This window comes from Suncus etruscus, chromosome 6, assembly GCF_024139225.1.
Source record: "Suncus etruscus isolate mSunEtr1 chromosome 6, mSunEtr1.pri.cur, whole genome shotgun sequence".
NCBI classification, from domain to species: domain Eukaryota; kingdom Metazoa; phylum Chordata; class Mammalia; order Eulipotyphla; family Soricidae; genus Suncus; species Suncus etruscus.
The window spans coordinates 23707926-23729443 of record NC_064853.1 but is presented as its reverse complement, the minus strand read 5'-3'; positions in this window follow the sequence as shown (position 1 = coordinate 23729443).

Below are 21518 nucleotides of genomic sequence, written 5' to 3'. Positions count from 1 at the left end.
AAACCGAGGTCCGTCCTATGCTAGCGCTTGCAAGGCAGACACTTTACCTCTAGAGCCACCTTCCCAGCCCCTGATTCTAATCTTAATACTGCTTGGGTGTGATCCCCAAACAATAGAAAGGTACTGAAAGATAGGCAACCTATGATAAAGATAAAAAACCCAGAAGAGTATAGAATGATTTCTTTTGCCCCTGACTGAGAACATTATGAAATTTAACAGGTCAAGATTCTTATGACGACAATGAAAGTACAGAATGGTTCCAAGGCTCCCAAACTCCCTTCTAGACACCCTTCCTGCCCCCAGCCCCAGAGCCAATGCTCTGTCCTCTATATTTAACTTTTATTTTGTTTCCAGAAGGTTATATGAATGGTATTGTACAATGTGTAATCTTGGGTTCATTAATTTTTAAAGGTATTTTCATTGTGGTAAAATATGCATAACAATTATTGTGATCATTTTAAGTGGTGATATATTCATTTACAGTGTTGTGCAATTATCACCACAATCCTTTCCCATAAAATTTTATCTTCCCAACTGAAACTAAACCCACAGAACATGAACTCCCTATAGTCCCATCCAATTATACTTCTACTTCCTGTCTCTTGAATTTTGAGTAAGCAGCACATAAAAATTGAATCATATGCTTTTTTGGTGATTGGTTTATTTTGTTCAGCATGATAGTCTCAAATTTTATCTGCATATGGCAGGATTTCCTTTTTTTGCAAGGGAGATGGATGGGTTTGGGTCATACCTGACAATGTTCACAGTTTACTCCTGACTCCTGACTCAGGCATCACTCTTGGTGGGCTTGGGGGCTATATAGGGTGCCAGGGGATTGAACCTGAGTTGACTGTTTACAAGGCAAGTGCCCTATCTGCTGTACTGTTGCTCCATCACCAGGCTGTATAATATCCCATTGTCTCATCCTACAGAAATATCAGGAACAAATGAGTAAAAAAGGGACTGAAGGCAAAGAGATAGTACAGGAGAGAAGGTATTTGCTGTGGCAAACACGCATGCATGTGTGCGTGTGTACGCACGCACGCACGCGCGCACACACACATACACACACACACACACACACACAAAGAAAAAGGAAAAGAAAAGAGGGACTTTATTGGCAGTGAAACAAGAAATTAGGAAGAATGTCCACCAGCTTGGACTGATAAAGAGCTTCAAAGAGTTGGTGGGTCTGGTTTTAGGCCCAGCAGAACTGGAGAGACACAACTGCTCATACAATACAGTCTAGTAGTTTTCCAGGCAACATACATATTCAGGAGGGGAAAAACAACATGCAATTGAGGAACACACAATGAACATATGTCACATGTCCATATCATGGCCAAGAAACATCATTAGCAGTATGTTTTTTAGAACAATAATGAAGACCAAGGAGGATAATAGTTAAGATGGGTTTTATGGCATAGTCTCTGCTGGCCAGTACAGTCTATCCGGGGCCTGGGGTTCTTATCAGTACAAAAATTGTCCTTAAGGTTCTACCAGGGCCCAATCAGAGCTAATAGAAAGAAACATGGTAGCTTTTCCTCCTAAAGAGTGTGGTCACACCCTCCAAAATACAAGCCTCAGACCAGTCTCTTAGCATTTATAACCCTAGAGATTCCTTCTAAATTTTCAGGGAGGAGCTGTGGCAGGGGGAGGAGAAGGGTCAGAGTTGTGAAAAAGAAAAATGTTTTGGCATTTGACTGTACTACATTTTGTTTATCCATTCCTTCATCAATGGGTACCTGGTTGCTCCCTATTTTTGTTATTTATGAGTGTGAGCTGCTGTGCGTGTGTACAAAATAGGTTTATTCAAGATCCATCTTCTAGATCTTTGGGGTAGGTACCCTGAGGTGGAATTATTAGTTTCTATGGAAATTCTTGTTTGTTTGGGGGGCCACACTCAGTTGTGCTCAGACTTTACTCCTGGCTCCTGGCTGTGATCAGGGGATTTAATCGATGCCAGGGATCAAACATGGATTGGCTGCAATGCAAGCAAAGTGCTCTGCCCACTCCCTTTCCAACCCTTCATATGGTAATTTTATGATGGATTTTCGAGCCATCCTTGTGCTGTTTTCCGCAGTGGCTGTGCTATTTTATTTATGTCTCTACCAATAGTGCCTAAGTGTTTCCATTTCTCCACATCCTCACCACTACTTGTTTTCTTTTCCTGTTATAACCATCAACTGGATGTAGGGAGATATATCACTAAGGTTTTGATTTATACTTCCCTAACAAAGTGTTTCTGACCACTATTTCATATGCTTGTTGATCATTCATTTCTTTGGAGGAATGTCTATGAAAATTATTTGACCAGTTCTTTTAAAAAATAGATTCTTTAATTAAATCACCATGAGATACATAGTTACAAAATTATTCATGATTGAGTTCCAGTTATACAATGTCCAAAACCCTTCATCAATGCACATTTCCTGACACCAATGTTCCCAGTTTCCCTTCCATTAGTTCTCCCCTTGCCCTCTCCCTGCCTGTCTCTGCAGCAGACATATTTCTTCTTTTTTTCCCTCTTTCTCTCCTTTGTTTTCCTTTTAGTGGTTTTGCAATATTGTTCCTGAAGGGATATCATGCATATCACTTTATCTATTTTTTCTTCAAGTTTTGGACCACACCCAATGGCACTCAGGGGTTTCTTTCGGCAGGCTCTGAGGACCATATCACACATAGCCATATCAGATGCAGGGTATTGAACTCAGGGTTGGCTGTCTGTAAGGTAAACACTCTACCCGTTGTCCTATTACTTTGGCCCACATTTTATCTCCTTTCAGTATTCAGTTCTTGTCCAGAATGATCATTTCCGACTATCATTGTCATAGTATTTGGCCATTTCTTAATTTTTTTCTGTGTTGTATCAATGCTTCTCTATACAATATATTAACTCCTTATCAGATATATGATTTCAAATATTTCCCACAATTCTGTGAGCTCTTGGGCCTATTAAATTTTGTCTAGATCAAGGAAATGGCTTTTGACAAAGTTTCTTCTAACAAAATCACATTATTGGTAACACATGTACATTATTTACACAAGAGCCCAAGCAGAATGCTAAGGACTAGGATGTTTCAGCTAACAAGTTTTCAGGTTAACTAAAAATTAAGCAAAAAAAAATCTCTTTCTCTCTTTTTTTAAATAGAGAGTAGTTGGAATTGGCCACACCTGACAATCTGGGATTCACTTTTGTCTCTATGCTTATGGATCACTCTTACAGTGCTCAGGGGACCATATATGGTGCCAAGACCCAAATTTGGGTTGTTTGCATGCAAAGTAAGCACCTTACCCACTGTACTCTCTCTCTTTGGTTCCACAAAAATCTCTTACAGGGGCCAAAAGATAGTACAGTGCCTAAAGCAGGGGTCTCAAACTCAATTTACCTGGGGGCCGCAGGAGGCAAAGTCGGGGTGATCCTTGAGTGCAAAGTCAGTAGTAAGCCTTGAACATTGGGGGATGTGACCCAAACAACTAAAACAAAACAAAACGAAAAAAGATTCCTCTAGGGCAGGGCCACAAAATGTTGTACGGAGGGCCGCAAATGGCCCGTGGGCTGAGAGTTTGAGACCCCTGGCTTAAAGCTTGAGACAGGTTTGAGACTGAGTGTTTCAACCTACCCCTCCACCATGTGTACCCCTCCACTGCCTTCTGCAAGCTTGGACCTCGCAGTTTTATGCCCACAAGTTAATTGTTTTACTGTGATCTCTCCTGCACCACACCTAGGTGTGTACAAATCCTACAACTAAGCAGGGGTCTCAAACTCAATTTACCTGCGGGCCGCAGGAGACAAAGTTGGGGTGATCCTTGAGTGCAAAGTCAGTAGTAAGCTTTGAACATTGGGGGATGTGACCCAAACAACTAAAACAAAACAAAAAAAGATTCCTCTAGGGTAGGGCCACAAAAATGTTGTACGGAGGGCCGTTTGTGGCCCATGGGCCACAAGTTTGAGACCCCTGAACTAAGGGATGTAAACTCCAAGTTACATGGGCACATGTGTGACCACCACAACTAAATTGTATAATGCCCAACAAGTGCCATGGCCAAGTGTGCAAGTACCACAATTTGATATACGACTCCAGTGAGCATAACAACCCAATGTGCCAGCATCCCAGTTGAGCCTGTTTGTGTCCCCAGTCATCAGAACATGAATGGGGTGGGAGAAAGTAGGGAAAATAAAAAGAGTCTGAGGGGGAGAAATCCTCTTTTCTGTTTTGGCCATGTAACAGTCATTTGAAAAAGCTTCAAGAACAAAGCCAGGGGCCGGAGAGGTGGCGCTAGAGGTAAGGTGTCTGCCTTGCAAGCACAAGCCAAGGAAGGACCACGGTTCAATCCCCCCAAGCCAGGTGCAATTTCTGAGCGCTTAACCAGGAATAACCCCTGACCATCAAACAGGTGTGGCCTGAAAAACCAAAAAAAAAAAGAACAAAGCCAAATAAATGCAGATTATGGAACTCAATAAATATTAGTTCTATGAAGAACATTTTCTTGTATTTGTACCCTGTTTTAGGAGTAGAGATGCATAAAGCACTATTAATTTTTGGCTTTTGGGGGGTGCAATGGTTATTGAGTTCCACAGTCCTCACAGCTTACTCCTGGCTCTGTCCTCAGGGATCACTCCTAGTAGTGCTTAAAGGACCATCTGCACTGCCAAGGATAGAACTGGGTCAGCTGTATACCAGACAAGCATCTTAATCCCATACTGTTTTTCTGATCCTTAATCTTTTTTTTAAATGCTTTTTGGGCTATGCTTAGTGGTACTCAGAAGTTACTTCTTGCTCTGCACTCAGGTATCACTCCTACTGCAGTGCTCTAGAGACCATATGGGATGCTGGGAATCAAACCCAGATTGGCCATATGCAAGGCAAGCTCCTTACCAGCTGCACTGGTCCCAGAATAAGGTTTTTTTTTTAAGTATAGTCTGAAAACATTCCAAATCAGAATGTTGGCCAAATGAGGATTTATTTATTTATTTATGTATTTTTAAATTTTTTTTGGTTTTTGGGCCACACCCAGCGGTGCTCAGGAATTACTCCTGGCTGTCTGCTCAGAAATAGCTCCTGGCAGGCACGGGGGACCATATGGGACACCGGGATTCGAACCTACCACCTTTGGTCCTGGATCGGCTGCTTGCAAGGCAAACGCCACTGTGCTATCTCTCCGGGCCCGGATTTTTAATTTTTGTTCTCACCCCATTTCACAATGATTCATGTACAATACAAGAGAGCTTGCAAGATAGAGTGAGGGCTAAGCAAAGTCTTGCAGAAGAGGAATGCCATGGGCAAAAGTTTCAAAACAAGAAGATGTGGTACTGGTGTAACCATGCAAATAGGGGACCCACTGAATATTTCAGAAGAGAGAACTGTCATCATTCCTATATTTGGGGCAATGAGAGCAGGTAAGGAGCTTCCTTGCATGCTAGAGCCCCAAGCTCTATCCCCTGAGCACCACAGGGTCTCACTCCTAAGCAACAATTTGTCAGTAGGCGCTAAGCACCTCTGGGTGGTGCCAAAAAAAGGGAAGAAAAAAAATCTGGTGGAAATCTTAGTTTAGGGTTATTTAAACTAAGATAGTTACAAAATTGAGATAGCACCGATAGAAATGGAAAGGAGGTGGAAGGTGCAAAAGAGAGACAGAGAAAGACAGAGAGGACAAGAAAAAGAGGAGATGAGGCAAAATCTAGGTGAACTGAGAGTAGGATGGAAAAGAATGTAGTATAGTGAGTTCCACACCCCCCTCAGTTCCTGTGCTGAACCTAATGTCTGGTGGGGAATTAGTGGTGGGACCTGGGGTAGGGGGTAACAAAGTAGAGTCTTGAGGGTAGAGACTGTTCCTAGGGTGACCTAAGTGCCCTTAGGATAATATTAAGGGAGCAGCATTCTCTCTCTCCCTCCTCCCCTCTGTATATGTGTATGTATGTACATATGTATATTCTCTCTGTACACACACACACACACACACACACACACACACACACACACACACACAGTTTGGGGCCATACCTAGTGACACTCAGGAGTTATTTCTGATTTCTGTGTCCAGAAATCATTCCGAGCAGGCTTGGGGACCATCTGGGATGCTGGGGATAGAACCTGGTTTGGCTGCATGCAAGGCAAATGCCCTACCTACTTTGCTATGACTCAGCACTTCTTTATATATTTTATTTTTGCTTGGTTTTTGGACCAGAGCTGGAAGTGCTTAGGCATTACTCCTGGCAGGGCTGCTGTGGAATGCTGAGGGTTGAACCCCAGTTGGCTTCATGCAAGGCAAGTGCCTTATCCGCTTTACTCTCTGGCCTTTTCGTAATATTTCTTTTTATATTTTAAAACCTATGCCAAATTACTCGCCCAAAATGCTACCTATGGTTTATAAGAATAGCAATTTATCCATGTCTTTAGGAACATTATGTTGCCTCATGATTGTTTAGTTGGTAGGAATTTCAGACCCTGAGCTGGTGGTGTCATATGGCTGGGCTGTTTTTCTCAGTGTTTATGCAAGTGCTTTGCCTAAAAATTACCATGTGAGAGAGACAGCACAAGATGAAGGTGCTTTTTATGCACATAGCTCAGCCCACTTCTGATCTGTGGCATCACATTTGGTCTCCCAGGCATCTCCAAAGGTCATTCCTAAACACAGAGTCAGGAATGGTCCCTGAGCACCACTGGGTATGAGTCAGTCTCCCTTCCTCCTCCCAAAACAGCCTGGCATAAAAGAAGTTCCACCATGCATGGTCTCTTCTTTTGGACGGCCAGATTGTTCTATTACTGACTAAGAGATAGGAAAGATGAAGCGCATGTTGGAGCCTGGCTGTGGGGATTTGGGCCATTGCTGTTCTCAAGGCTGTCATCTCAGAACCTCCTATTCACACTCCTAGTCACACTCCTATTTACTCCCCAGGCAAGTCCCACAGCTCCTCCATGACTCTTCTTCTCTGTGCTCACCTTGTGGGCCAATGTCCTTGAGTGTGGAGCTCACTGATCAAAGGTGTCAATTCATCAACCCTGGAATAATCCTGTGGACTTTGATGAACACCCGTAAGTGGTCAGAAAGGGCCCTTAACACAGAAAATGCTAGCATATGGCCTCTGTTCCTTGTTTAATTGGTAGGTGTGGAGTGGGCAGAGTGATAGTACAGTGGGTAGACCTGTTGTCGTGCACATGACTGACCTATATGGTTTGATCTTATATGGTCCCTTAAGTTTCCCAGGAGTGATTCCTGAGTGCGGAGCCAGGAGTTAGCTGTGAGCACAACTGAATGTGGCCCCAAATGAAAAACATTTAAAAATAAATGGAATGTGTGTGCGTGTGTGAGCACTTTGGGTCCTTTACAATATTAAGGGCTCTTCACACTATCCAGCTGTCAGTGAGGAAAGTCAAGGGAAAAAAAATCTTTAGAATCAGGTCGGAGAATGGATGAACCACAGCAGGGACTTTGAACCTCCTTTGTTCTACCAATCAACACCTCTGCCAGGTTCTGGAGATAAATAACAAGATAGACAGGGTCCAAGTGATAGCATAGCCAGTAGGATGTTTGCATTGCTTGTGGCCAATGACCTATGGCTGACCCAGGTTTTATCCTAGGCATCTCATATGGTCCCCAAAGCTTGCCAGGTGTGATTCCTGAGCTCAGCTAGGAGTAACTCCTGAGCACCGCAGGCCTGGTGGTACTACTCCTGAAAATCTGGGGGTCCAATTCAGGGCCTCCACAAGCAAAGCACTCACTTCGGGCCCCTTGAGCCACCCCTCTAACTCAGAATCTACATTTTGACAAAATTTGTTAGGGAGAAGCAAATATTTGCCTAAGGAAACTGCTTAACCTGAAACTTGAAAAGTAAATAGATGTCTGCTAGGCAACGATTGGGGTGTGTGTGTCAAAACTCATCAAGATGAAATGAAAACATGTGGACTCCGGCTGCAGAGCTGTGATGTGAATCAGAGGGGAAGGAGAGGTAAGGCTGGACTGAAGGACTTTATGGTTCTGGAGGCGAGAATGGTAACAACACAATGTGAAGAGGAGTGAAACTGTCCCCCTAAAACATACAGAGTCTTATACGACAACTTCAAGATGAAACTGGGTGAAGGGTTGCTGAGTTTGTCAAGGTATGGGATTAATCCTATCCCATCCCACTCAGTTTATGCCTTGCTACTGGTTGTTTGGAAACATCTTTTGAATGTAATTCCCTGGATTTGTGTTTAGACTACCTAATCCCACCTCTGGGTGTAGTCTGTTCCTTCCTAATAAAGACTCTGCATTTCAGGAAAAAACGCTCTCTTCCATTTCTGGACTTCCCATAGAGCTTCCTGCTTCTTAGAAGTGGAAGGCTTCTGGTTTGGAACTTCTGAACCTGTTTCACCCTCTGTTGTGTGTGTGGATTATTTTCTATATCGATGTTTACTTCTAGACCCGCATCTCTCCAGTATGCTGGCTTTGGAGCTTGAGGCCTGATTTAACAGTAAGAGATTTTTTTTAAATTCTTTTTTTTTTTGGGGGGGGGTACACCCGATGACCCTTAGGGGTCACTCCTGGCTATGCTCTCAGAAATCCCTACTGGCTTGGGGGACCATATGGGACATCCTGGGTCAGCTGCGTGCAAGGCAAACCACACCCTACTGCTGTGCCATTGCTCCGGCCCTAACTAAGATTTTTTGTCAGCCATCAAGGAGAAGCTCTTCTGTTTCAAACTCAGGCCCATCCACATTCTAGTCACTTGCTGTGACTGCCCTGTCCTCAAGAAGTGACCAGATTACCTCCTGCCAGGGTGCCATCACTCAAGTGCTTTCTTTCTTTTTTATGTTTTAGTGGTGGAGGCCATATCTAGTGGTGCGAGGGCTTATTTCTGACTCTGTACCCAGTGATCACTCCTTCCTTATGGTGCTTAGAGAACCATATGCAGCACTACTGGGCTTGCATATAGTCAAGTGTACTATCTTTTAGAACCCAATGAAGGTCTTGTTTTTTGTCCCTCCTCACCCCCACCTTACTTAGCTGTTGTTGCAGTATGAGGTATGTGTGTGTGTGTATGTGTGTGTTTCTCTGTGTTTGTGTGACATATACACCTTGCTGTGTGTTTCCATACTCAGTTGTGTTCCTCAATGGGGAGCACCAGGGCTGTAGGGCTCCCACACATAGCCATGGTGGTCACTGAGGGCTTCAAGCCTTAAGGTCGGGTGTGATCTTTTGGCTGTAGCACACAGGATATAGGCATGGTACTCCCTGAGAAGTCACAACCTTTTGTGGTGCTTACACAGCCCTGACTGCAGGGTAGCCATAAATCACCTGCATTGCTGAAAGTTGCAGACAGAAGACCTACCAAGAACTCTAATCCATGCACACAAGCCTTGGGGAAGAGAATTGAAGTCACATACTCACAAGGCAGGTGCCCTCAGCCCTGCTTTACTTCTCATGGCCTTCATTTGGGGGCAAGAAAAATCATTAAAAAAACACAAGGTCGGGGCCCGGAGAGATAGCACAGCGGTGCTTGCCTTGCAAGCAGCCAATCCAGAACCTAAGGTGGTTGGTTCGAATCCCGGTGTCCCATATGGTCCCCCATGCCTGCCAGGAGCTATTTCTGAGCAGACAGCCAGGAGTAACCCCTGAGCACCACCGGGTGTGGCCCAAAAACCAAAAAAAAAAAAAATACACAAGGCCATGTAATTAGAGTTTTTAAAAATCAGCTTGTATCAAGCAAGATTTAGCTTTTGTAAATACTGAAACTAATGCAATTTGGTATTTTCTCTTAAAGGAAAAGGAGACAAAAAAAGACATGATTACCTTTAAAGCAGGTAGTGAAATGGGTGAATCCTCTGCAAGGCAAATCACCTTTCCTCCTGTTCTGTCTCTCCAGTCTCATGTAAAGTCCTTTTCTCTTGACAACACTCTGGCAATGAACTCTTAGCTGCACAACAAGATGAAGCAAAAAATTAAACAAGAACAATCTTTTAAGTAAGTCTTTGATTAAGGACAGTCTTTTAAGTCGTTTGATGATTTTCTTTAATTATAAAAAAAAGTCTCGGGGCCGGAGAGATAGCACAGCAGTATGGCATTTGCCTTGCACACGCCCGACCCAGGACATACCTGGGTTTGATTCCCTGCATCCTATATGGTCCCCTGAGCCTGCCAGGAATGACTTCTGAGCACAGAGCCAGGAGTAATGCCTGAGTGTGGCCAGGTGTGGCCCAAAACCAAACAAACAAACAAAAAAAGAAAGGACAGTCTTTTAAGCTGTTTGATAATTTTCTGTAATTGTCCAAAAAAAAAAAAAAAGTCTCCACTTTTTGATGGCCTCTGTAGTGCTCAACTGCTATTTCTTTGGAGGTGCTGGCTCCAATAGCATTAGAAGCTTGTCTTCAGGCTTTATTGGAGAGTGTTGGCTGTAAGGAGGTCCAACTTCTTCCAGCAAGCTGTATGAGCACTGCAGTCTATGAAAGCATATTTTCAACCAGTATGGAAGCTGACTCGGTCTTTCAGCCAGCTGGCAGGCTCTGTAAGAGAAATTAGTTCTGCTTTTTGAGCTGAAGTTCCCGCTGGCAGTTTTGGTTTCCACTGTCCTGAGTCTGATGGGGTGTCTGGACTTCTTCTAATGACTGTAAGAGAGTTAAGTGAACTTTATGGACTTTTGTGCCACAGGAGCAATGGCTCCCACTGCTCAGAGGCATTTGGGCCAACTGTCTGCCTTGCTGTCAAGCTCTTATACATAAGTAAACTACAGGCCTAAGAATTCCCTCAGCTTTTGAATTAACAGACCCAGTACTACTCCTTGCTTCCCAGCTCCCTTACAGCTTTTCTAGTTTAGATTTTGCCAAAATTGGAGCTAAATGAAACAGAGTTTACAGTTTTGAAAGGCCAGTTGGCACTTTTTATTCCAGTTTAGAAGCTCAAAGTCATTTCCCTTTAGTGTCTCATAAAGATTTGGTTAGAAAGGGGCCGGGCGGTGGTGCTAAAGGTAAGGTGCCTGCCTTGCCTGCGCTAGCCTTGGACGGATCGCGGTTCGATCCCCCGGTGTCCCATATGGTCCCCCAAGCCAGGAGCAACTTCTGAGCACATAGCCAGGAGTAACCCCTGAGCGTTACCGGGTGTGGCCCAAAAACCAAAAAAAAAAAAAAAAAAAAAAAAAAAGATTTGGTTAGAAAGTCATTGTTGGGGGTGCAAATTCTACACAATTCTGTCAATCACCTCAAGTTTCTCAGCTGTCTTTTTATAAGGTGCCATGACTTTGAAAATGACTTTCCTGGGGTCATTGAATAGTGGCTAACCTTAGGTCTATGCATATATCAGAACTTTTCAACTTTTGGCAAGGAGAGGTTTGGGTATACACAATAATACCCAGGAGTTATGCCTAGATGTGTGTTCTAGGGTCACTCCTAAGGTACTTGGGGAACCATATATTGTACCCAGGATGGAACCTGGGTCAACCACATACAAGACAAGTGCCTTACCTTCTGTACTATCTCTTTGGATTCTATATTTAATTGCTTGTTAGACATGTTATGCCTTTATAGGGAAGGTCCACTATCATTCTTCTCCAGAAAATTTAATACCTAGAGATTTCTCTCTTTCTTAAAAGCCTACAAGTTTCCTGAGTTGGACTACAAATAAGACTATCATCTACAGAGATAAAGAAAGAGTAAAGAGGGTACTTGGTTTGTCTGTGACTGACCTGTTCTATCCCCAGTACCACCTCATACGCATTGCCAGGAGTTATATCTGAGTACAGAGACAAGAATAAAATAGGAGCACAGGTAGAATCCCCAAACAAAAACAAAACAAAATATATCCTCTATATGTTGGAGCATGACTCCATTTTTAAGCTGTAACTTTCTAAATCCTTTTCTAAAAGATGGGGGTTAGCCTCCTAGGAAAGAATGATCTAGATAAACCTGTATTTTTAGAATAAGAACTTGTCCATTCCAAGACAAAAAAGAACTGGTAGTAAGAGTATAGAATGATGTTTAAAAAAAAAAAAGCACCTTTGGGGCTGGAGAGATAGCCTGGAGGTAAGGCATCTGCCTTCCAGGCAGAAGGTCCTGGTTTGAATCCTGACATCCCATATGGTCCTCGTGCCTGCCAGGGGGTGATTTCTGAGCATAGAGCCAGGAGGAACCCCTGAGCGCTGCCGGGTGTGACCCCCCCCCAAAACAGCATCTTTTATCTTTATGTCAAGTACTGTAGACATGTCTGGGGTTTGAAATTGTATGTTATACAGTTGGGCACAATAGAATCTATTGCAACAGCAGCTTCATTGACTGCTCCACTAGCCCTCACATATGTTTGTTTTTTCCTGAAAGGAAGGGGTTATCACAGGGGTACTGACAAGGTACTAACAATTCATATGATTTTTTTGGAGGGGGGCACATTCGGCGATGTTCAGGGATCACTCCTCACTCTGCACTCAACGGTCATTCCTGGCAGACTTGGGGGACCATATGGGATGCTGGGGATTGAACCAGGTTGGCCTTATTATAAGGCAAACACCCTCCCCACTGTGCTATCATGCCAGTCAAATAACAGCCTATGTTTTATTAGGAGCAGAAGTCTTCTCTTGCTTCAGGCCTAATCAGAGATTATTATTTATGTGACTAGGCTTTCATTTCCTTTTTTTTTTTCTTTTTTTTGGGGAGACACTCCTGGAGGCACCCAGGTGTTACTTCTGGCTCTGAGATCAGAAATCACTCCTGGCAGGCTCAGGGGACTTTATGAGATGCTGGGGATCTAACCCATGTTGGTCTTGTGCAAGGCAAATGGCCTACACATGGCTCTATTGTTCCAGCCCTTAGGCTTTATTTTCTTTAAGAACAATCCTCACGGAAGCGCCCAAGAGTATAGGGGGGAGCTGGATTGTATCCCTGGCACCACGTACCATGGTAAAGTGAAATATTATTACCATTATTTCACATAAGGTGACCGAGGCAAGCTTTGGAGTTTAGTGTAAGTGTAGGCAGGTCTCATATCTTCCTTGATCAAAGTTTACTCAACTTAGCTGTTGGGTAAGATGGTCAGAGCATGTTGCTGAGTATGCCTCGGTCTTCATGCAAAGTGGCTTGGGGAAAATGGCTTGATTTCATCCTTGCCAGGCTGGGGGGGAGACTCTTCTCTAACGGCCACTCTTTATGCATTTAAGAGCATCCAACTTATTTACACAAGCCTGGGCATTACCCTTTCTGATGCCCATTTTTCCTGCTGTAGAAATAATCCCTGTTTCCTCATGGGTTGGTCTGGGGCAATAGACTTGCTGACAGCCTGCCTCTTGGGTTTTCTTGAGATTGCAGGACACTATTCATGTCAATCACTTTCACCTGGGCCTGCTCTTGTTGCTTAAACCTACCACTTTGGGCTCTTTCCAGTTCTCCATTTAATTTTTGTTGTTAAATATGCTAAAAGTGAGATTGTTGTTGAAATATGTTATGCCTCAAACTAAACTATTAGTTAAATGTAAACCACATATAGATTAAGTATAAAAGTGAAAATAAACAATGTTTTACTAAAAGAAAAGTGAGATGGGTAAATTGACAAACAATTGTTTGGGGTTTCATAACTGACTGACTTTTAGATTTCCCTCCTATGTCAGAGGCATATTGTATTCATGAAATAAGATATTATCAGGACTCTGGTTCCAATTGAGGATCTGTGTTTGCCTATTTCTTCATTGTTTCTATTTTTCTGAAAGAGGAGTGGATTTTATTTATTAATTTTTTATTTATTTATTTATTTATTTTTGGATTTTGGGCCACACCCGGTAACGCTCAGGGGTTACTCCTGGCTATGCGCTCAGAAGTTGCTCCTGGCTTGGGGGACCATATGGGACGCTGGGGGATCGAACCGTGGTCCATCCTAGGCTAGCACAGGCAAGGCAGGCGCCTTACCTCTAGCGCCACCGCCCAGCCCCAGGATTTTTTTTTTTTAATTTTGTTTTTGAGCTACAGGCTGGCAGTGTTCAGGGTTATTCTAGGCTCTGTGCTCAGGAATCATTTCTGGAAGATTCAGCCCGGGATTGAACCAGGCAGGCTCTGTGCAAGGCAAGAACCCTATCTGCTGTACTATTTGCATTCAATGACTGGACTTTTAAAATTCCTTCTTTACGTGACATCCTTTAACATATTATAATAATCAGCCTTAACAAATCATTTTTTTTTCTTCTCCATTGCTAAGCTGGTAATAAGATGGTCCCTGGTTCTCCTAACCATGCTGCTTCAGTAGTCCCCATCTGGGTCCACTAGAGGCACAGCTATCAAACCCACAGTTAATTCGTGTCTGCCTTCTGGTGTTCTTGGCACAAGTTTTTGCAGATTAGTCTGGGCAAGCTATTATAATCTCCTCTTTCTTCTCAGTGGGGCTACAATTAAACCAAATTGCATATCTACTCAGGTTAACTCAAAAGGGAGTACCGGTAAGAGCCTGGGCTTCCTCTGTAAATTTTGGAGGATCTTCTGAGAATCCTTTTTTCTTTTCTTTTTTTTTTCTTTTTTGTTTTTGGGCCACACCTGGTGGCACTCAGGGGTTACTTCTGGTTTTGTGTCTGGTGATGCTCAGGGGACCATATGGAACGTGGGGGATCAATCCCATGTCAGTGGCTTGCATAGCAAGTGTATTATCACTGTATTATCTCTCCGGCCCCTCAATTCTTCCTTTTGAATCCAGGTTCTTCGATGTCAAAGCCATTGCAGCTCTGGATCCAGCTAGGCTTTCAATGGGACTTACAGAAGGATGTTAAAGGAGTAAGGCCAAAGTTTTAAGGCAACTGAGGGTTTTAGGTAAGCTAATCTGACATATGCCCAGGATTTTATAAGTAAGTATTTACCATCAGGATCCAATGGTGGTATAGTATTTTGGGGTTAATTACCTAAAATTTAAGATTTCAAATTATATTAGGGCTCACCTTTGTCACCCTGATAACAGACGGGAACTCTTTTTTCTTTGTCGAGGTTATTAGTCTTAAACTCAGAAGTTCCTGATATTCCAATGCAAGTCTTTGAAATGTTATGAGTCCCAAACTATTCATGATATAGACAGGATTGTTTTCCTGTGTTGATTCAAACATACATTGCCATGAGTAATTAAAAAAACCTGAAGATATCAAGAGGAGGAAAAAATTGTTTCAGTTCCTCTTATGATAAGACATAATTTACCAGGTTTTTGTAGATTATGGGCATATTCATTTTCAATGGTTTATTTATTCCATTGTCTTATCCTCTGTCATTTTCATCTCTTATCTCCTGTCATTTTCATCTTTTATCTTCTGTCATTTTAAAATATACATATTTTCCCAAAATATTCCTGAATAATTTTGGTTCCATGATAAGTCTGTACTCTGGCATATCTGTCAGAGACTTTTTTCCACCAAATTCTTCAAACACAAGGCATTTAAATAATTCTACAAATGCAAAATGTCTTAGAATTCTCATAATTAAAAATCTTATTACAACTCAACTGGTAAGGAATCTTGTTAAATTGTGACATATAATTTCCTAAACTACCCAGAACTAAACAGAATTTATCAGTCTTCAGCATTTCCAGTTTTAGGATATGCACATTATTATTTACATTATGTTAAGACTAGACATTATTTCTTTTTGGGGGTTATTTGCTTAATTTGTTTTGGGGCCACAACCGGTAGCACTCAGGAGTTACTCCTGGCTCTGCACTCAGAAATCACTTCTGGCAGGCTCTGGTTACCATATGGGATGTCGGAGATCAAACCTGTGTTTGTCCCAGTTAGGCTGCATGCAAGGCAAACATCCTACCGCTGTGTTATCACTCTGGCCCCCAGACATTAGTTCTGATGTGACAAAGCTTTCCATGAAATTTTAACATGCCAGACAGGCCTGATTTATATGCATTTCTCTTTCCATAAAGGTAGAAAGTTATTATTATGGGATGCCTTAACTCTTCTTGTTTCATGTTTACTTTTTCTTTCATCAATCAACTAGATTATTTTCTTAGATTTTGATTTCTAGTTAGTTTTTTCTCTCAGAATGTAAAAGGTTTAAAACATCTATCCAGGGCCCGGAGAGCTAGCACAGTGGCGTTTGCCTTGCAAGCAGCCGATCCAGGACCTAAGGTGTTTGATTCGAATCCCGGTGTCCCATATGGTCCCCCGTGCCTGCCAGGAGCTATTTCTGAGCAGACAGCCAGGAGTAACCCCTGAGCACCGCCCTGCCGGGTGTGGCCCAAAAACTAAAAAAAAAAAAAAAAAAAATCTATCCAGATTATAATGAAAGGTGTTCAATTATTCATCTATTCTAAACAAAGTAGCAAAGCTACCAAAAATCAAAATCTGCAAATAAAACTTAAAACCAATACTAGGTTTTACTTAAAAATTTGATGATTTAAGGGCTCAGTACAGCAGGTAGAGTGTTTTCCTTGCATGAGGCTGACCCGGGTTTAATTCGAGACATCCCATATGGTCCCCCAAGTACCACCAGGAGTAATTCCTGACCACAGAGCTAAGAGTAACCAACCCCTGAGCACTATTGGATTTGACCCCAAAACAAACAAAGACCTATTGATAAAATGGACATTAAATAAAGTTATTTTATTTTATTTTCATTTAGGATCACACTTAGGGGTGCCTAACCCAGGCATAATTTTGGCTCTATGTTCAGGAATTCCTCCTGGCAGGATTCAGGAGGGATTGTTTGGGGTGCTGGGTCAGCTGCATGCAAGGTATGCACTCTAAACTATGCTACCTCTTCAGCCCTGAAATAAAGTTATTTAATAACATATCTTCATTTGCTAGGCAAGCCTATTAAACAGTTTGAAAGACCTCATGACAGTTTTACAGTACTTTTGTCCTTTTAGCAAAGGATGGTTAAAATTTGATCTTATTCAAATATTTAAATACTTGACAGGTATCAAAAGTCAATTTTAGGGGCCAGAGATTTAGCATAGCGGTAGGGCGTTTGCCTTGCTTGCCGAAGGATGGTGGTTCGAATCCTGGTATCCCATATGGTCCCCCAAGCCTGCCGGGGGCAATTTCTGAGCTTAGAGCCAGAAGTAGCCCCTGAGCGGTGCCGGGTGTGAACCCCCCCCCCAAAAAATCAATTTTAGATTTTAGAACAATTCAGCTTAATCACAGAGTTTCTTCCACCCTAAACCTAGTCCTCAAAACGTCTACACATTTCTTTTTTAAATATATTTCTTTTATTGAATCACTGTGAGATAGTTACAAAGTTGTTCTTGTTCATGATTGAGTTTCATTCATCTCATGTTCCAACCCCCAACCCCCTTCACCAGTGCACATTTTCTGCTACCAATGTCCTCAGTTTCCATCCTGAGACATTTTTCTTCTTTTCTTCTCTCTCTCTCTCTCTCTCTCTCTCTCTCTCTCTCTCTCTCTCCCCCCCCTTTTAGACACATTAGTTTACAATATTACAATATTATCACTGAAGGAGTATCATGCATATCACTTTATTTCCTTTAAGCATCCAGTTCTTGTTCAAAGTGATCATTTCCAACTATTATTGGTCCCTTCTCTGCCCTAACTACACTCCCCTACTCTTTATGGCAATCTTCCTACCATGGACCAGTCTTCCTGGCTCTCATCTTTACTGTCTTTGAGTATTTTTACCATATTATCTTTTATTTTAAATATCCCACAAATCAGTAAATCATTCTGTTTCTATCTCTTTCCCTCTCACTCATTCTGCTCAGCATAATATTCTCCATATATAAATTCTCCATGTATAAATAAATTTCATGATTTTATTTTTCCTAACAGCCGCATAGTATTTCATTGTCTACACATTCCTTTTACAGTCACATTAAGTCCCAGAACTATTTCACTGTAAAGCAGAATCCTCTTCTTTCGCCTACAGAGATGCTTCCAAACATTATTTTTCTCTCTTACTTAAAACATACATTTATACTCATTGTATGTTTAAGCCCCTGGTTTCAGAAATATTCAATACATTTCCATTACTCAATTTAGTAGGACTTTATTTTCTCAAACAATTTAGAAAATAAGATAAGACACACCTTCAATATAGTCCTCTAAACTTTAAGACTCAATTTTTTTTTGTTTCCTTTTTTCGATTTGTTTGTTTTGGGCCATACCAGGCAGTGTTCCGTGTTAACAAATCCTGAGACCGAGGAAGGCACTAAGTTTAAAAAGGCCCTAACTACCTAAGGGAGGGTTTTTTAAAAGCTGCCTGCTATTACAGGAACTTTTTCAAAGCAGTCTGTACTCACAGAATGTTTGAAAAAAGTAGCACCTGGGGCCGGAGAGATAGCATGGAGGTAAGGCGTTTGCCTGTCATGCAGGAGGTCATCGGTTCGAATCCCGGCGTCCCATATGGTCCCCCGTGCCTGCCAGGAGCAATTTCTGAGCCTGGAGCCAGGAATAACCCCTGAGCACTGCCGGGTGTGACCCAAAAACCACAAAAAAAAAAAAAAAAAAAAAAAAAAAAAGAAAAAAGTAGCACTTGTAAGAAAAGATGCTTGAAAAAAATAACCTGTACTCACAAGTATTAGGGCCCTGAAAAACCTTGGGGTTGCCTGCAGTCCATGAGGCATTCAGGAAGTAAAGGGATGTAGCATAAATATTAATTGAGAAATAATTTAATCTGACATTTTAAAGATCATTCAGATATATAAACACACCCTATGAAGAACATTTACGTAGATTCAAGTATTTGTATTTAATCTTATAGAAATATTACTCATCCTCTAATCTAACTTTGCTCTTAGCCTATGCAGTCATAGTAAGGGTTAACATTTCAGGCCCCAGTTCAGTATGCATAAAACCAAAACTATACTTACTGACCTTGCTAGCTAGAGCTCTCAGATAGCAAAAAGCAGCTTCAAAAGTGAAACTTCTCTGTGTCAAAATAAGTTTTAAACAATTTGCCTCTGTATGTGTGTTCTTTTTTCTTTTTCTTTTTTTTTTTTGGTAAAATTAGTTTTGTCTGAATAGCTTTGTCTGAAAAATTATGACTTGTCAAGAACTTGAATATAAATATTTCACTTTTTGCTTTGAATAAACGGAACAGAACTTGAATCCAATTTGACTTCTTAGCCTCTGTCTCCCACAGCCACCTGTGCAAACACTTTTCAAGGGAACCCCAGAGATTCTGTAGTGTCAGGACCAATCGGTCTGTGACAACATTCAGGGATTACTTCTAGTTCTGTGCTCAAAATTACTCCTAGCAGTCTTGGGGATGGGGGATGATGCTGGGGAGCAAACCCAGGTTGGTCGTGCGCAAGACAAATGCCCTACCCATTGTTGTCTTTCTTTCTCTTCTCTTCTTTTTTATTCTTTTCTTAATTTCTCCCTCCTCCTCCTCCTTCGCTTTCTTCCTTATTTCCTCCCTCTGCAGAGTCTTAATTCAGTCAATCTAGAAACACTTTATTGCCTGAAATAGCCATGATTTACTCTCATTAAGTAGTTCTAAAAATTTAAGCTACCAAAAATACCAGAGACCATGTTTGCTTAGTGTAAGGCTTGTAGGAGTTAAAAAATTAGGCAGCCCCTACCTCCATCAGAGTCATGATTGAAGACACCAGGTCCTAGGATTGGAGCAGGGAAAGAAAAACAGGATGTTTGACCAAAGCATAAGTCATGAGAACTAGCTACAGGAGAATAGCAGATAATCGGCACATACCATAAATCATAAAGACTAATCATGGCGAGACTTTAATGAACCTGTTTGCAGGGTCAGTTGAGAATTTACAACCTAACCAAGCATACATCAACAAATACCTTTTCCCGCTTCTATACTCTTTCCCACCAAATGCAACTATCTAATCCAACTGCAGACCATGGTGGACACCATGGGTGGACACCTATCTCATTCTTTGTGGAAACTGTCAGAACTTGCCTGGGAGTGCACCCCAGGTAGAGACCCCATTGGTCAAATATGTCTCTGCCTCTGCCTCTTTTATTCTACCACCTTTCACTTAGAAATTATTATTATTATTGTTGTTGTTTTGGGTCATACCTGGAGGTGCTCGAGGGCTTACTCCTGGCTCTGCACTCAGAAATTGCTCCTGACAGGCTTGGGGGACCATATGGGATGCCGGGGATCAAACCTGGTCCTGTCCCAGGTAGGCTACATGCAAGGCAAATGCCCTACTGCTATGCTCTCTCTCCAGTCTCTAGAAATTATTTTTTAATTAAACTCAGGCAAGATTACCTAACTTGAAAATTGGCATCAGCAGAAGAGACTACATTGTCTTCACATTTGTGAAAAATCTTGCTAAACCAAGCCAGTTACCTCCTCTATTCAGAAAACATCAGCTTGGCGTTCGAGGGGAGGTAAAGCAGATAGGGCACTTGCCTTGCATGCTGCTGACTTGGGTTGAATCTCTAACATCTCATGTGGTTCCCTGAGCCTGCCCTAACAACAGAGCCAGAGGTAAGTCTTGAGTACAGCCTGGAGTGGTCCCCAAACACAAACACCCCATTCCCAGCTAATTCTGATTAACAAATACAGGTAGATTGTATAATTTTATAGATTTAGATAACTGAATGTTTTAAGCAAAGCCATTGTATTTCCAATAAGTTTTCATTCACCAAAATTATATTAGACCTTATTAAACACTTGGGGCCAGTTATTCTAACAATTCTATCTAGAAACAATAAAAGTAGTGCAGACATACATACCAATTCAAAATGAAGTCTCTTTATTTTCACTAAAATTTCAGATCTCTGTAAAAAAAAAGTGTGAGCTTTTTGAAGCCTGTGTTCTCTTTCTTGAACACATATTTCTCCCTTTCTCTACCCTCACATCTCTCTAAACTTATTTCAATAAAAAGTATTTTGGGAGTCTCCATGTTCGAACCAGGCCAGCTCCAGAGACTCACTCTTTTCTTGAATGAGATGTAAATAGAGCCATGAAAGATTATGGCTACACTGGCCCACACAGCAGAAAGCTGGCCATTTCAGGAAGGAAGGAAGGAAGGAGAAAGGAAAGAAAGAAAGAAAGAAAGAAAGAAAGAAAGAAAGAAAGAAAGAAAGAAAGAAAGAAAGAAGGAAGGAAGGAAGGAAGGAAGGAAGGAAGGAAGGAAGGAAGGAAGGAAGGAAGGAAGGAGGAGGAAGGAAGGAAGGGAAGGAAGGAGAGAGGGAGAAGGGCGGGAGGGAGGGAGAAGGGCGGAAGGAGGGAGGAGGGAGGGAGAAGTGAGGGAGGGGAGGAAGGGAGGAAAAGAAAGAAAGAAAGAGGAGAGAGAGAAAGAGAGAAAGAAAGAGACAGATAAAGAAAGAAAGAAAGAAAGGAATAAAGAAAGAAAGGAAGGAAGAAAGGAAGGAGGAAGGAAGGAAGGAAGGAAAGAAAGAAGAAAGAAAGAAAGAAAGAAAGAAAAAGAAAGAAAGAAAGAAAGAAAGAAAGAAAGAAAGAAAGAAAGAAAGAAAGAAAGAAAGAAAAGAAAGAAAAGAAAAAGAAGGGCCCGGAGAGGATAGCACAGTGGCGTTTGCCTTGCAAGCAGCTGATCCAGGGACCAAAGGTGGTTTGGTTCGAATCCCGGTGTCCCATATGGCCCCCCTGTGCCTGCATGAGCTATTTCTGAGCAGGCACAGCCAGGATTAA